This window comes from Plodia interpunctella, chromosome 17, assembly GCF_027563975.2.
Source record: "Plodia interpunctella isolate USDA-ARS_2022_Savannah chromosome 17, ilPloInte3.2, whole genome shotgun sequence".
NCBI classification, from domain to species: Eukaryota; Metazoa; Arthropoda; class Insecta; order Lepidoptera; family Pyralidae; genus Plodia; species Plodia interpunctella.
The window spans coordinates 735,669-751,570 of record NC_071310.1 but is presented as its reverse complement, the minus strand read 5'-3'; the positions used below and the strand labels follow the sequence as shown (position 1 = coordinate 751,570).

The window sequence follows — 15,902 nt, the reverse complement described above, 5'->3', positions numbered from 1 at the left end:
CGGGCGTCTTAACCATTACACCACCACCGTTACAAAAGCGTGTAGAAACCTCAAAACTTGATACCACCTCAATATTATATATATACGAATACATAAACATCAAACATCGATCCGCTTGAGCGAAGGCTCAGGAAAACTGTGTGCTTGTTTCATTGGTTGCGGAACAGCGAACAATGTCGAACACATAGGCTTTCTGTTAGTTTGGGGTGTTAAGGAAATGGCAGGATATCCTTGAACATTTTTGAAGTTACAAGGGGTTGCTTTTGAATTGAGTGATGCGAAGTTTTACACTCTATCAATTACATGGAATATAACTTACCCTTAAGTTTTCATTCATTGTTCATTAAGAACGTCGGTGTCGGTGGAGTTCCTTCCATCTCTTTCTATCCTCAGCCATTGTTTGACCTCTCTGTACGACATCAATCTTGCTGTCTCCTTTATTTGGTCCATATAAGCCCTTCTTGGCTTTCCTTTTCCTTTTTTCCCTTTAATTTTTTTACAATACGTGTTTTATCACAAGGAAATACATTTTTCCATTTTGAAGTCATGCCCAGATTTAATCCTGAAAAACATAAAGGGTCTCATTTTGTACATACATGGCTACTTGAAAGATCTAAATACCGACTTGAATGATCAAAGTTCGCGACGTACGTATTATACCTTCTTTTTTTTAAATCGGTAATGCAATACGTTATATTCGCGCAATGTTTGCACTCTAAAGCACTGATAATTGTCACCCATTTCAAACATCAGAAAATTCTGACACTTCCGTCACTTTATATAACTGAAGTAGCAATATTTGTAGAAACTAAGGCTCATTTATTTCCCCGTCTATTCCCCGATTATGTATATATATATATATATATATATATATATATATATATATATATATATATATATATATACAGTATGTAGGAAACTTGCAACAAAATTCCAAATCAAAACAAAAGCGTCAATTTAAATTTCTTTTAATAGTAGTTCAAAGCTTCATGAATTGATAAATGTTACTATACAATCAATGATTTCTTTAATGTTAGACTTAGGTAAAATCATAAATTGTTGTCATTTTAGTAATTATTTATTACAATTTTGTTATTATTTAGTCTACTAAAATGATATCTATATCATGCCCTCATTTATTGATTTTTGCATACCAATAGTCGGTAAAACATGTTGGCTTAGTGTTTTCGTTTAACACCAATACAATACGTATTACCCATGTTTTTTGCAAATTTTTCTTTGAGTTGAAACCGACACGTAAATTATGACATAAGGAAACAAAGATTTCAATATTATTTTCAAAACCTTCGAAGAATCATGAGAATCATTGAAGCAAGCTCAATTCTTAACACAAATTCAAACAAAAGTCAGAATGAGAATAAAAATCCCTATTCCTAAACAAAATTGAAGTGGCCCTTTTTTTTTGGGAAATTAAACAATGCCCTTGTATTTCTTTCTCGGAGCAAAATTAATAATTCACAGCCCGTAATACTTTCGTTATGGGGGAAAATCCTTTTTTTTATATAGAGAATGTTTATAGTGCTTGTGTGTGAATCTTTATTAGAGTTTACATGTTTTTTTTATTGTTACAGAATGCTCGGGTGATTCTTCATTCAGCTATGTAAGTAATTAGAAAGTTTTGTGTTATTATAAACAACATACTTTCGAGCTCAATTAATGAATTATTTAGATACGAAATTATCCCATGAAGCGATCTCTTCCGTAAGCGATAAAAGAAAAAATGAAACAAGATATTACAAATATTATAATAATATATATCTATATATATATATATATAATAAAACTGTAAGTGGGCTATGTATGTACATAGGAGATATAAAAAAAAATCATTATAGAGCGTCTAGATGGGACTAATAGAGGCCAAAACAATTTTTTGTCTGTCTATATGTTTGTTCACGCATCACGCAAAAACTGCTCGGTGGAAATTGATGCGGTTTTTACAGTTGTATAGTGGAAAGTTTAACTTAAAATCTGGTATAGGTTTCATTGCGATACGATGCTTGGTAAAAGAGATATCGAAATAAACGCAGGCGAAGCTGCGGACAGCTAGCGTTACATATATTTACAATACGAATTCACATATGCAAATTTTATCACATTAATTATTTCGCTAACCTCTGTGAGTAACTAAGTGTATAATTTATTCCCTTTAACTCCAAAATAAGCGTTTCAAATCAGCCTGCGATAATAAAACACGACAATGTATCAACTGAAACATTAGCATGGAAGTTATCCTTAGGGACCGATAGAAAACTTTCAATGTACGTCAAACAAACTGCTGTACATGAGCCGCAACTAATTTCACTAATTAACTGCCCCGGGCAAAGTATTTCGGGCAGTTTTTGCGGCTTGAACCCTTTGTCAAGCCGAATCCTACCGTGAGTTAGATTAAATCATACATATGTTTTACCCACATAGGTTTAAACCCTATACTCTTTGTATACCTAAACTAAAATAGGTTATTCTATGTGTGGTAGTATAGATATTTTTTTTTATATATTCTCCCATAGATCAAGTACAGTATGGTCTGACAACTAGGGATGCCGACGACCGTGCGAATTGGAGACGAAAAAGTAAGAATGCGGACCCTGGGCTCCGACGGTCAATGGCTGCTGAAGAAACTGGGAAGACGTTTAGATGAGAGAGAGAGGCTACTAAAGAATAGATAGCATAGGAATAGTACCGGTTAATATAATTTTGTTATCCTACTAAGTTAATTTACTACATCCGGCAGCTAGATGGGTCGATGATGTAAAGGAAATTGTTGGCAATAACTGGATGGGGATGGCCCAGGACAGAGATGGTTGGCGGAGACGGAAGGAGGCCTACGCCCAGCAGTGGGTCACGGAGGGCTGCAGAGGATGATGACGATCTTACTAACCGCTCCGCTAGATCAAAAAAGTATATGTTTTGCCTATGAACTTGTAGGTTTATAGTAAATTGATTGAATAATTTTCGATTATCGAGCAGTTTGTCCACCTCTGTCTGTCTCGTTGCGGTACACAGAAGTTAAGGTTAAGGTAAGGTCCACAGAAACTGACGAGTACAATCAATATCAATATATCAATCAATCAATCAATCAATCAATCAATATCAATCAATATATAATAATCAATCAATACATATAATAAAACAGTAAAAAAAGTGTTTTTGTACATTGAAGATATTTAAATAAAAACAAAATGAGATCGATAGAGAATCAGTAACAGAAAAGAATAAAAAAAAAATCTTTCTGTTTGTTTGTTCTCGCTCATCTACTGGACGGATTTGAATGAGACTTTTTTTGTTGTATAGCTATAAAGCCGCGTCAACGTATTGGGTATAAATGATTTTGAAAACTGGAACAACCTGATGGAATACTATGATGGTACAGCTAAACTATAGGGAATATTGAAATGACGCCTTAACAAAAGTTATTCAGCCTGATGATCATTTTCTGTTGAGATATAAAAATCGAAGATCTGGAACACCTGATGTAGACCTATGATGGTACAGCTAAACTATAGGGAATATAGAAATAACGACTTAACAAAAATTGTTCATTCTCACGAGCATTTTCTGATGAGATATAAAAATCGAAGATCTGGAACACCTGATGTAAACCTATGATGGTACAGCGAAACTATCCATTTTTCGGTGTTTTTTAGGGAATATTCCCTCGACGACTTAACAAAAATTGTTCACTCTCATAAGAGTGAACAATTTTTGTTAGGTCGTCATTATCAACATTTCTATATTCCCTATAGTTTAGCTGATGTTTAGCCGCCCCTAAGAAATGTCGCTCTAATAAAAGTTGTTCAGTCTGATGAGCATTTTCTGTTGAGGTATAAAAATCGAAGATCTGGAACACCTGAAGAAGAGTCATAATTGTTCAGCTAAACTATAGAAAATATACTTTTTCAGTCTGATAGCATCTTCTGTATCATTATATTTGTCTGTACAATTAAATTTCTCTAATAATTTTGACTCCTTAGCAAAAATTATTCGGCCACGCGAACGAAGTCGCAGGCTTCAGGTAGTATGATTCCATGGTTCATGCAAACGAACCACTTCGGAAACATAACTGTTTACATCGCCATCTATCTAGGGTGTTTAGAATGCAAATTAATTACGTTATTATTAACTAGTGACCCATTCTGGCTTCACTCGGGTAAAACATATTAAATTACACGCCTAAACCTTCTTCCCGAATCACGCTATCTATAAAACCGCTTGAAAATTTGCAAACAGACAGACTTTGTTTTATTATATTTAAGGATAAGGACTTCGTCGCAATCGAATTGAAAAGTATAGTATATATCACGATTGTAAATCGATATTTCTCTATTTGGATATTGACGTCAAGCAAAATACTTCGAATTGCGTTTCGTTATGTAATTTCGTTAGTACTATTTACATGGGAAAACAGGTAAAAATGTACAAAAACAACAACTTATTAACAATATCCCCAATAATAATATGTCTGTGTTTCCAATCAAAATGGCTCCCTTATTTTTTAGGATAAAAAACAAACTAGAGATGTTCAGATGTTTATTTAACGAAATTGTCACAATATATACAAAGGGGTTGGTCCTACCCCCTAACCCGCCCCTAACCTTCTGGGTATATTTGTAGAAATAAAGTTTAATAGAAAACCTGAATAAACACATATTTATACAACAACAACAACAGAGCCGATACGCAGAATAGAGTAGAATGTAATTTATTGCAATAGTTGTGTTAGTAAATAGATGTCATGTGTGTAAACACACACACACACACACACACACACACGCGCGCACACACGCGCACACACACACGCACACACACACACACACACACACACACACACACACACACACACACACACACACACACACACACACACACACACACACACACACACACACACACACACACACACACACATACACATAACTAGCATCGAAACCTACCTACTGGAGTGTGTGTACATAACAAGAAAGTGAAGGCTCAGTGATACGCATTTTGAACACAAAATGCCTAACTAAGCTGGAGTTATTTTTAAATTTTACTTTATTTTATTTGTCTAATTTAAATAATTTTGAAATTAGGGCTACGATGGCATGCCGTGTAAATATTGTCCTATTTTTTAAAATATTTTTTTATTATATGATAAGACAGAACAAAAACAAATTTATGTACTAAAAGTCAAATGACTTTTAGTTTTTCCGGAAGATAGGACATCGTTAATAAAACTTAGTACGACTAGAAATGTAGCGTTTAGAACACACACACACACAGCTGTCCTACAAGAACAGCTGAAAGTTAGCTTTTCAGTTCTCATTTATTTGTTTCTCGCAACCATACTGTGGAGTTCAAAGAACCGTTTGAATACCAACATTTTAAAAGCGTTATGAGTTTTAAACCAACTGTGTTTGTTTAAAAGGGTTGCAAGTGTTATCTGATCACAGGTATGCTAATTGTCACTCATTAATTAATACTATTAGGTTAATTCTTTATTAATACTATTATGTTAATTGTTACTATTATATTACCTCTAGCCCGCGGCTTCGCTCGCGTAAATTTATCTTCGAAAGCGGAACAGACGATTTTCATACAAACTTTCATCCCCCATTATAGACCTTTGGCGGTTGATTTTTGGAAGAAAAGTAGCCTATGTTTGAACGGGGATCTTTAACTACATGAAAAACAAATTTCATCAAAATTAGTTCAGCGGTTTAGCCGTGAAAGCGGCACAGACAGATAGACAGACAGACTTTTGCATCTATAATATTATAGTATAGATGAGTGCTTTCTATTTTTATCCTCATAATCATAATATCATCATCATCACTACATAGTAAAAAACAAAGTCGCTTCGCGCTGTCTGTCCCTATGTATAGGTACTAAATCTCTAAAATTACACAACGGATTTTGGCGCGGATTTTTAAATAGATAGTGATATTAGAGGAAGGTTTATAACATGCATAATATTGCACCCGTGCAACGTAAAAACAAATGATGTTTTGTCTCTATCACTGGCACTTTGATAGAACGAGACAAAACAAGCTATGCTTTAATCTTTTATTAATAATCTCAAAAATTTTATATCTGTATTGAAAAGCGATATTTCAAACGTTATAAATTATTACATACATTTAAGTGTAGCTTAAGCTGTCAGCTGGTGGTACTAAATCATGTGGTGCTCAATAATGCGAATGTAATGTAACGTAAAACTTTTTGAAGCAGGTTCAATTTAATTTAAACTACCAATTTTATTGTAGGTACGTATTTTTTATTGTAAAGTATTGTAAATTGTTGGGCATAAAGTCCATTGACTCCTGCGTACTATGTTTTCCCAATTTCAAAAACGACACTTTCGGAATATATGAAATGTATCGCAAAATTGTGTAAACACGGTAACTTGGTATAGGGTCATACAACTTCACAGTAAAAATCGTCAACATTTATTTAAATGTACACGATATTAATTCTATCTTCCTAACTGTGTTGGTTTGTTACTTTTTACGTTTTAACCACTGTAGTCTCGGCTTTTCCACATTAGAGGGACTGGGTTGTGGTTCCATTTTAAACAAAAAAATTAACAAAAAAAAAAATCAATTTTCAAATAAATATATTGTGCGGCTGTCAAACAAAATGGCAGCCGAATGTTGTCAATCTCTGTCATCGGTAAGTGGGAGCAATGAACTTTATGGCCTTCTTCTACATGAACAATACTTTTTAATTAGTTAAAAATAATGTGGTTCCATTTCACGCGGAGAATCCGGTATATACTGTATTAATTCTTTTCTAAACTTATACGTGCAAAATTTCAACTTCAACCAATTTTATGCTCAACAGTGACGGTGCAACCCATTATGAAAGTGAGTTGCACTAGTCAACTTTGACGTTAACTTTAACATGCGCAGGAAAACGCAAAGTAGCCCATTACGACGAGGGACTGTAAACAAAAAGTTTTTTTTAGAACACATATTTGGACGATTTACCTGTAGCACAATAAATAAATTTAAATTGATTTTGATTTGTCTAAACTTCAATGTTGACTGGTGCAACCCACTCTTATTGAAACATAAGATCAGATAATAAGATCACATCTAAGACGGCTTATTTATTTATATATATAATAATCTTTGCAGCAACTTAGACATGTTTTCCTTTCACAGCACAGATTCAAAAAAGGATTAATAGAATCCTTGACTTATTTTTTTTTCTTTTTAGTTAATTTGTTTAGCTCCAAACAGTTTTTTTTTTCTCAATATGTTATTTTGTAAGTACTTACTCGTGCATGTTACGCAACACAAACACTTCTGCATTTTGTTTAAATTGTTAGTTACAGTTCTTTAATACGGACTGGTTCAGCAACACACGTAGGTAATTCTATTTATTAATCTGTGGATAGCGTTATTGGTTGCACTTTTAGAAATAACATTATGTTGTCAACCTTGATTAAGTTTTATTAGTGTGATTGTTTGCTGACCCAAATAAATAAAATTAAAAAAAAAACATATTACCACGACGCATGCGACGGATACACTGATCCAAATAAATATGATCATTATCGGCTCAGACATAAATAGTCGATAAAAAACAAATTAAAAATCTCCACGAAAACATAACAACGGCAGACGCAGTCAATTCCATTCAGTATTTGCAATTACGCCGCCCGTCCGCGACTGAGATGAAACTGCTTTATTATTTATAAGAAAACGTGAAAATTTAATAAGAAAATCAGGCATAGACTTTGTCATTCCCGCAATACTATATGCAACAATATCAACTATTCACTTTGTGTTATTTGTTCGGTCAGAGCTAGTTTATTAAAGTGCTCCTTTGTGTATCTTATTTACTGTACTCTCAGACATTTCATTTCCTCCGCCATGTTTGATTCAATAGCAATATTATATTATGCGTTATTTTAATTACATTTTGTTTAAATAAGTTCAGAAAACTCTTTAAATTATGTAGCTATTTGGTTATGCAGTGACGATTACACGAAATAATAATAATATATATAAATAATGATGATGTTTTTATATAAAAATGGACCAACTATAGGGACCAACACTGTTTGAATGACTTTATTTCGGCATTTCTTCTCAGCAGTGGTCGTTCCGAAATGCTAGTAGTTTGTAGCTTTAGTAAACATCATTTAATTTAGAATATGACGTGAAAAAGTGCCTGTGAAGGCCTAATTTCTGAATGAATGATTTGATTTAAATTTTGGACGAATATTTGATTGTGAAACATTCCTTTTTCGATTTGTTAGCGAAATTTAAAAGATACTAGTGGCCTGTCCCGGCTATTTTCAGGTAAAACTATAACAATTATACGAATAAACCTTCCTCAGAAATCACACTATCTATATAAAAAATCCGTTGCGTACTTACAAAGGTAGGCACAGACAGACAGTGGGAAGATACTTTGCTTTATAGTATCTATAAGAGAATAAATACTTGTCATTTTCTTCTATATATTGATACTTTACTTATTACTTACAGGCAATACTGATGTTCTTATTTACCTTATACTATTATTTTTTTTTTTGTATGATTTATACAAAAAAAAAATCAGTATTTTTTTCACTTTCCATATTCATATTCCCAAACACAGTGGCTCCATCGCCCGTCGATTTCAAATGTAAATTGCCAATTTGGGTGACACGACGATTTTCCCGAATAACCGGTGTTACCAGTAATTTATTCAGCTGTTCAATATTCAATAGTCGATCGCTCAATGAGACATCTCGGTGCGGATTAGCTCTTACTGGTTAACGTTAAATGTAATACGGTATATTCTAATTATATAATTAGGTACTAAGTTTCACCCGCAGCTATGCCCGTGAATTTCTCCATGTGAAGAAATAACAAACTGCGCACTTAAAATATTCTACGTTAATCATCAGCCAATTCTATTTAGAGCGGTTTGCACCGTCAACTTTAACCTGCGCAGAAAAACGCAAAGTACGCCACTTTGAATTAACGTCAGCAATGCACAGGTAATGTCTATCCGTTGATCGCTCATCCACGGCTTCTGTAACGTGTCGCTGTCGTGTCGTGACTTAGCGAGATTGTGTGTTTGAGGCGGGCTATCTCCGAAACTACCGAACGGATTTCAAAAATTCTTTCAACATTAGAAAGGTAAATTATTCAAGATTGGTATAGGCTATATTTTATCTCTAAATTCCCACGGGTGCGAAGCCCCGGGCAACATCTGGTGATGGATAAGATTCAAAATCTAAATCTGTCTATCTCAAATGCAACCTGTAGCATGCTCGTCTGAATGTCTTCTAGGTTTTCTTTGAGGCCATGGCGTCCGAGAGCCCAGAACAACTTAAACAATAGATTTGTCAATTTTGAAGATTCAGATGTGATTTTAGATAAACAATGTTTCCTACTGGCTGTTAAAGCTCATTCCTTTAGTCGCCGGGTACGATAGCACAGATATAGTTAGTTCTATCATAGGGCGAGAACTATACGGTACTATATTCTCTAACAATACAGTAACCTAATAACCTAAAACTAAGTCATATGAATCAAAGTACAGTTGTTATAAAATGGAAAGACTCATAAAATTTTACGATACATCGAGAGGTCTAATGTAGTTTACTATCTTTGCGGACTTTAAGACGTGTACACTAAATTGGAGATAAAATTTAGTTGACTTTTACGGCTATCGACTTTTAGTTTAGTTTAGTATTGTCTCGGTTAAACATTTTATTTTGAAACTTTTATTGCGCGTTTCTGAAAGTATTAACGTTTTCAGGGTATGTGAATGTGTGTTTCTATGTCTCTAAATCTTGACTGATTAAGATATGTAATTCGTTATTATAAACAACTGTTGCGGCCGAAACCTGGCAACACAAGGAAGGGAGGCGCCGCACCGGATTTCCGTCGTTCGCCATCTTATACTAATTCACATCGTGTACGCACTATTGTCCAAAGAATAAATTCTAATCCACAAACTCAGCGCCTTATAAATGCAGTCCAGTCACAACCTATGTCACGGCCTCTGCGCCAACAAATGGTAGACCCGGGCAGTATGTCGCGGCGCCACTCTCCCTTGTGATGCAACACACTGCCTGGGCTGAAATTATTTTCAACAATTTGTAGTGGGCATATATGGCGGATTTCCGTCTCGCGAGTACAACAACCATTGAGGGTGAGTTGCACAAGTCAATTTGACGTTGACTTGGCGATTGCTCCTCGCACACTGGCGCCACCGAACATTTTTATCAATTTCCTTTAATTCTTAGCGAAAATTAAAAACACACTTTAACAGATTATGTCCCATTACTAAGCCAGATTGGTATAGAAACTCACGTGGCTTAAGCAAGATTCGAACCTGGGACCAAGAGGTCGCCTGTGAACAGAACGGCGTCTTAACCAATACATTTCTTTCCATGTACCCTGGTTTAAAAAAAAAAAATTGGTTAAAATTCACTAAATTTAATGTAGCGCGTTCTAGTTAACGGAATAGTCGCTCGATAAGATTTCGGGTAAGGTCAACAAAGAAACGCTTGACAAATTATATCGTGTTTGCGTTACACGGTGTTTGGTCAGAAAAATTGGGAAATCTCCCTTATTTCTGGGGAATTTCGTGTTGATGAAAAATTCACAGTTTACTCAATGTTTGCTCTTTATGTTGGAAAGAAGTAGATTTTGGACATTTTAGAATCATGATAACAATAATTTAGGCAAAGATTTTTAATAATGAATTTTTGTTTATTATTTTATGAAATAAGTCCATAAAATATATTTATTTATTATTAACATTTCTACCCCTAGACATAAAGAATAATCAAACGGGCGTAATAATATGAAAATATAACAAAAACATAAAATAACAATTTCTTCGAATTTTTAAAAACATTTAAAACAAAAACAGTAGACTTGTAGTCTCATCAACATAAATTGAACCTCGCAAAACTTTTACTTTCATTGCTTTACCGAAAATTCCCAAATAAATTCCTACTTACATTTGGAGTTCTTTGGTTTCTTCAGATATAAAGAGTTAGTGTAAAGTTAAACCCGTTTCCCGTCACGGGTCATCGGTCAAAGTAATGAACGGAGGTTTTGTGCTTCAACTAGATGTTTTGATTAAATTTTCATGTTCTTCAACTTTTGTTTCAGTGTTTCTGGCCAGTATCAAATAATTTTTTAAAATTTCGAATTTATTGCTTCGAATTTTAAGTGGCCAATTTCTAAGTAACGGTAGTTTCTAGAATTATAGGTAATGTTGTGATGTAAGTTCTATTTTGATTGCGAATCTTGTTATTAATTCATTATATAGTTAGAGCATAGAATCCAAAAATTAAATATTTTATTTATCGAAAGTAAGAAAGCGCAGCTTGGATTTTTTACTTTACTTGTCCAATGATGAAATTTGAAAAAAGTTCAGACGACAGAGATAAAATATTTTGTTAAGAAATTTATTAGCTTTTGCCTCTGTCAACCCCTGTGTAAAGAATAAAGATGTGAAACTGTATCTGTGTATTTAAAAATATAGTTATATTCAATGGTATTTGAACAAGAAGGCTCTATAAACAAAATAGTACGTAATATTACCAAACGTCGTCACTTTTGCTTATAAAACTCAGCAAGTCATACACAACACGGGACCATGATAAATTCCACCGGAATGTTAGAACTTCAAACATTCCCTCGCATTGCCTACCTCGCAACCTGAGACTGTCGAGGCTCATAATCTCCAAAACAAAAGAGATGAAACAGGATACTTTGTTTACAACCGCTGAAATTATATTCTACAAGCCAACCGAGGGGAAAAGTTAAGACGCCGCGTGGTAGAAACAGACAATATCACATCTCTATCTGTCGAACCTTCGCGTGTTCACATTTGCTTTCACAATTACCCCTGAAGCTAAAAAAATAATCTTTAAATTTTGGAGATTTAGCCCTGATTTAATGACCGACCGTCTGCCTGACATCAACAAGACCTGACCTGTCTCTTTTTGGCAATGCAGTTGTTGCCTATCATTTCCAAGGCGTCCTTTAGTTCCTTCGTTCAACATCCACGGGAGGATATGGATTGGTATTGTTCTGGGATGGCACACATAGCAAATATATCGCTATTACGTTTACATAAAGATATTATAAACTTTATTACACAAAATTCAATAGGGTATTACTGCACATTTATCGCGCCAGAGTGCAGCACTGTATGTTAGGTATACAAAAGCTTTGCCGCCTTTTGCTATGTCGATTAAAACGTTTATTTCAGAGTACTTTATTAATCTTTTTATTATGTAAGCATTCGTTTGTGAATATATACAACAATGTAGCATATTCGGGTGCCGAAATATTGAGAAATATCGTTTTCCATAAGATAAAAAAACTTCGAAAACTATGGGATACGCCTTACGCTGTAAAATTTTCGAGCCAGTAAACGGTCGAAAAGAAGCTCGGAACACTTTATACGTGAAGGCTTATTAAAATATGGACTTTATACAGGCAAAATCTTCAGTAAAAATCAAGTTTATATCAGTTTATGACCACAGTTGACCAAATAGTGTAATTATTTTCAGGATAATCCACTAAATCCTTCCTTTTTCCTTGAAACTCGCACCACGATTGCGTAGAGATATTTTGTGGTCGTAAATATGCGACAACATTGAAAATTGGCGTATTTTGCCTCCATTGGCAATGTTTGTGCACCTTAGTTGTACCAGTAGCGCCATCTGCGCTGAGCTTTGAATAATATGCCCTATTAGTAAAAAATGGGGTCATACTGAGAATGCTAGGTATAACAAAGCTGCAAGTATTAAATTGTTGACTGTAACTATGTATTGTAACTATGTATCTGGTAACTACCTGGTAACCTGGACCTATTAGGGCTGACTCCAAATAAAGAGAAGTGTCACAGGAAGAGGAAGAATTGAAATTATTATCAAGCAGAGCGCAATGCCTTTACTTTTTATTTGATCTGAAGAAGCCAGCGGATGTTTTATTAATATTCTATTAGCGGAATATTACCTTGCTTCTTTGCACCTTTCTGTTCATAGTCATTTTCCTGTCTTTAATAAAAAATCTTTTTGACAGGAAATTTTCTATTTACTTATTTATTATTATATACTGTATTTATAAAAGAAAAATGTATATTATTCTGGCAATTCGTATAGTAGCATATACAGTTTTTTTTTAATAAATCACAACTTGTAAAATTACTTACTTACTTATAAAAATATTTATTATATATTACTAACATTTGCCCACAACTTCGTATGCGAGTAAAATCCGTTTCCCGTAGGAATTTCAGGAAATCCCTTCTTAGTGCACTGTCCTAGGAACCTACACACCAAATTTCAGCTTCCTACGCCCAGTTGTTTCGGCTATGCGTTGCCTGTCGGTCAGTCAGTCACTCAGTAACGCAAAAGTTTTATATACATTGATTGATTTTTATCTACAACAGTTATTATATTTTTTTATCATACACTTCACTGTTATGTCCAATTTTGTATTATCATGGCTGAAAATAAAAGCTAAAAAAAAAACAATTGACAAAGGCATTTCATTCTTTGACAGGTCGTGATCAAAGCTCCTTTTGTTTGATCAAAAGGTCTAATGTTCACGGATCAAATGAAATTGAGAATATGGTTCAGTCGTCCAGTCTAGCACAATAATGTTTTAAAAGAACTATAAGATTGTCATGTGAAGGAATATTTAAAATCGTATTCTAAAGTGCAAAAGTTTTAAAAACAATACAAAAATCATTTTTGTTTAGATCGCTCAGAATATGGCTTTTGTAGGTTAAAGTAAAACCAATAATGGTTTTATATCTGTGAGTAAAACATTATAAAAATGTTTTATCGTAGTAGACCAATTTGTACGGTGAAAAATTACTTTTAATTTTGCTCAATATTCTATTGTTTATAATAAATAAATATATTAGGACAAATCACACAGATTGAGTTAGGCCCAAAGTAAGTTCGAGACTTGTGTTATGGGATACTAACTCAACGATACTATATTTTATAACAAATACATATATAGATAAACATCCAAGTCCCGGGCCAATCAGAAAAAGATCATTTTCCATCATGACCCGACCGGGGATCGAACCCGGGACATATAACAATATAATAATAATATCTTCACATGTTGCGCTAAGTAATATTTTATTATTCAAATTATTCTTTCTTTATGCGCTATGTGTATAAATCTTTAGCTACCAAACACAACTTATCTAATTTAAGTAATTAATCCCTACTAACGTATGACTTGTTCAGAAGGAATTCGTGTAATCAATTTGAGATATTCCCTAATTTCAAAACTTATTGTTCTGAGGACGTGCCTCATGTTTCGACAAGATTCGACTTGTTCAAAAGCATTGTGAGAGAAGTGAAGGTTTTGAGGTATTTTTGGAAGCGCACCTGCCTCAAAGTTTTGGATACAATGCAGTGATATTTGAATCCAAGTTGGATATATTTCCTATAATGGATACAATAGAACCTAGAATATTCAGACCATGGCACACTACCGAAGCGCTCCCACCCCACAAGATGACGTTAATTGAAACTGAGCTTTAAAGTATCCACAGTAGACATACTTTACATTGACAAGACGAGTTCAACAGTAGCGACGAACTCTGTGCATATCATTTACGAGTAATTTAAGTAAACAAAAGATCATTCAAAAAACAAATATCCGAAACTCCAAATGGCCAGTATTTTACCGTAAATAAATTAAACTTGTTTTTCCAACTGAAAAATCGCTCCATGAAAATATTCGGCGGTAAGACTATGAACAAAAGGCGTTGAAAACAAAAGATTTTGCCACTACAATAAAGTAACCCGCTGTACCTTCTTATACCTTACCTTTTTATTGTTACCTAACCTTTTTCCGTTGATCCACTCTCATTTTAATAACCTTTTTATGTAAATGTAACATGAAATAGGATTTTACAATTCACCGCGTACAATATCTTGGATAACGCTTTTTAGGATTCAGTAGACAACAACAAACTCTTTCTTTGAATAAAATGAGACTGTAGAGTGTACGTTTGTTGGCTAAATAACTCTGTTAGCCCGCTATTCATATCCACAAACTAATTGCATATTTATGTACTTATTTAATACACACACCACATAACATACAAATGGAAATAAAGCGTAAGAATATAAAAATTCCTGCTTAAATGGAATTGATTCAATATACAAGAGGTTAGTACGAACAATTTCCATTAAATAGTTATAAGACTAAGCTCTTGGTTGTGCGAAATTGGTACACTACAAGTTTATAAGTCCGCAAATTGTGAAGGATACTTACTGAACCTTTATATTCCGAGATCCGAAACGCAGTTGACCAGTTCTTGTTGTTTGTTTACTTATTTCTTATATATATTATTGTTGTTAATTCTAATATCAGTTTGTTTCAAGTCGTCTGAAGGCATCTGATATGACTTTGACGAACACTATATAGCGATAGTCGTGAATTAATTAGTGTAGGCCGCAGTGTGCGGCCGCAACTCACCTGAGTCACATCTCGCTTCCAGTGAAAGAATATATCGTAAAGAACCCGCACACTGCGGCATACACTAATTAATTCACGACTTTTGCTATATAGTGTTCGTGTTTATTTATATTATTCTGAAATATAATTATACTGAAAATTATTCTGAAAGCTACAAACTACCTAGTTTGTAGCTTTCAGAGTAATTTAAAATTGACATGAAAAAGTGCTCGTGAATGTCAAATTTTTGAATGATTGGAATGTCACGAGTAGGATTCGAACCTTGGATATATGTATCACAAAGGAGCTTTTATCCACGCAACCGTCACAGATTCTACTATAAATACACGAGGTCCGACACACAGTAAACCGGTTTTTACTGATCGCATTCAAAATGTTTGATATACAATCTAAAATCGAACATAGTCTAGTGAA

At 34.0% G+C, this 15,902-nt stretch overlaps 1 protein-coding gene across 1 annotated transcript in view; it reads left to right on the top strand.

The window, feature by feature from the left end:
* Positions 1 to 15,902, top strand: part of side-IV (sidestep IV) — a 251,975-nt gene that overhangs the window by 91,671 nt on the left and 144,402 nt on the right. Inside the window, exon 3 of the mRNA XM_053757521.1 lies at positions 1,593 to 1,621. The gene's annotated coding sequence lies outside the window, so the exon portion shown is untranslated. The remainder of the gene's footprint in view (positions 1 to 1,592; positions 1,622 to 15,902) is intronic.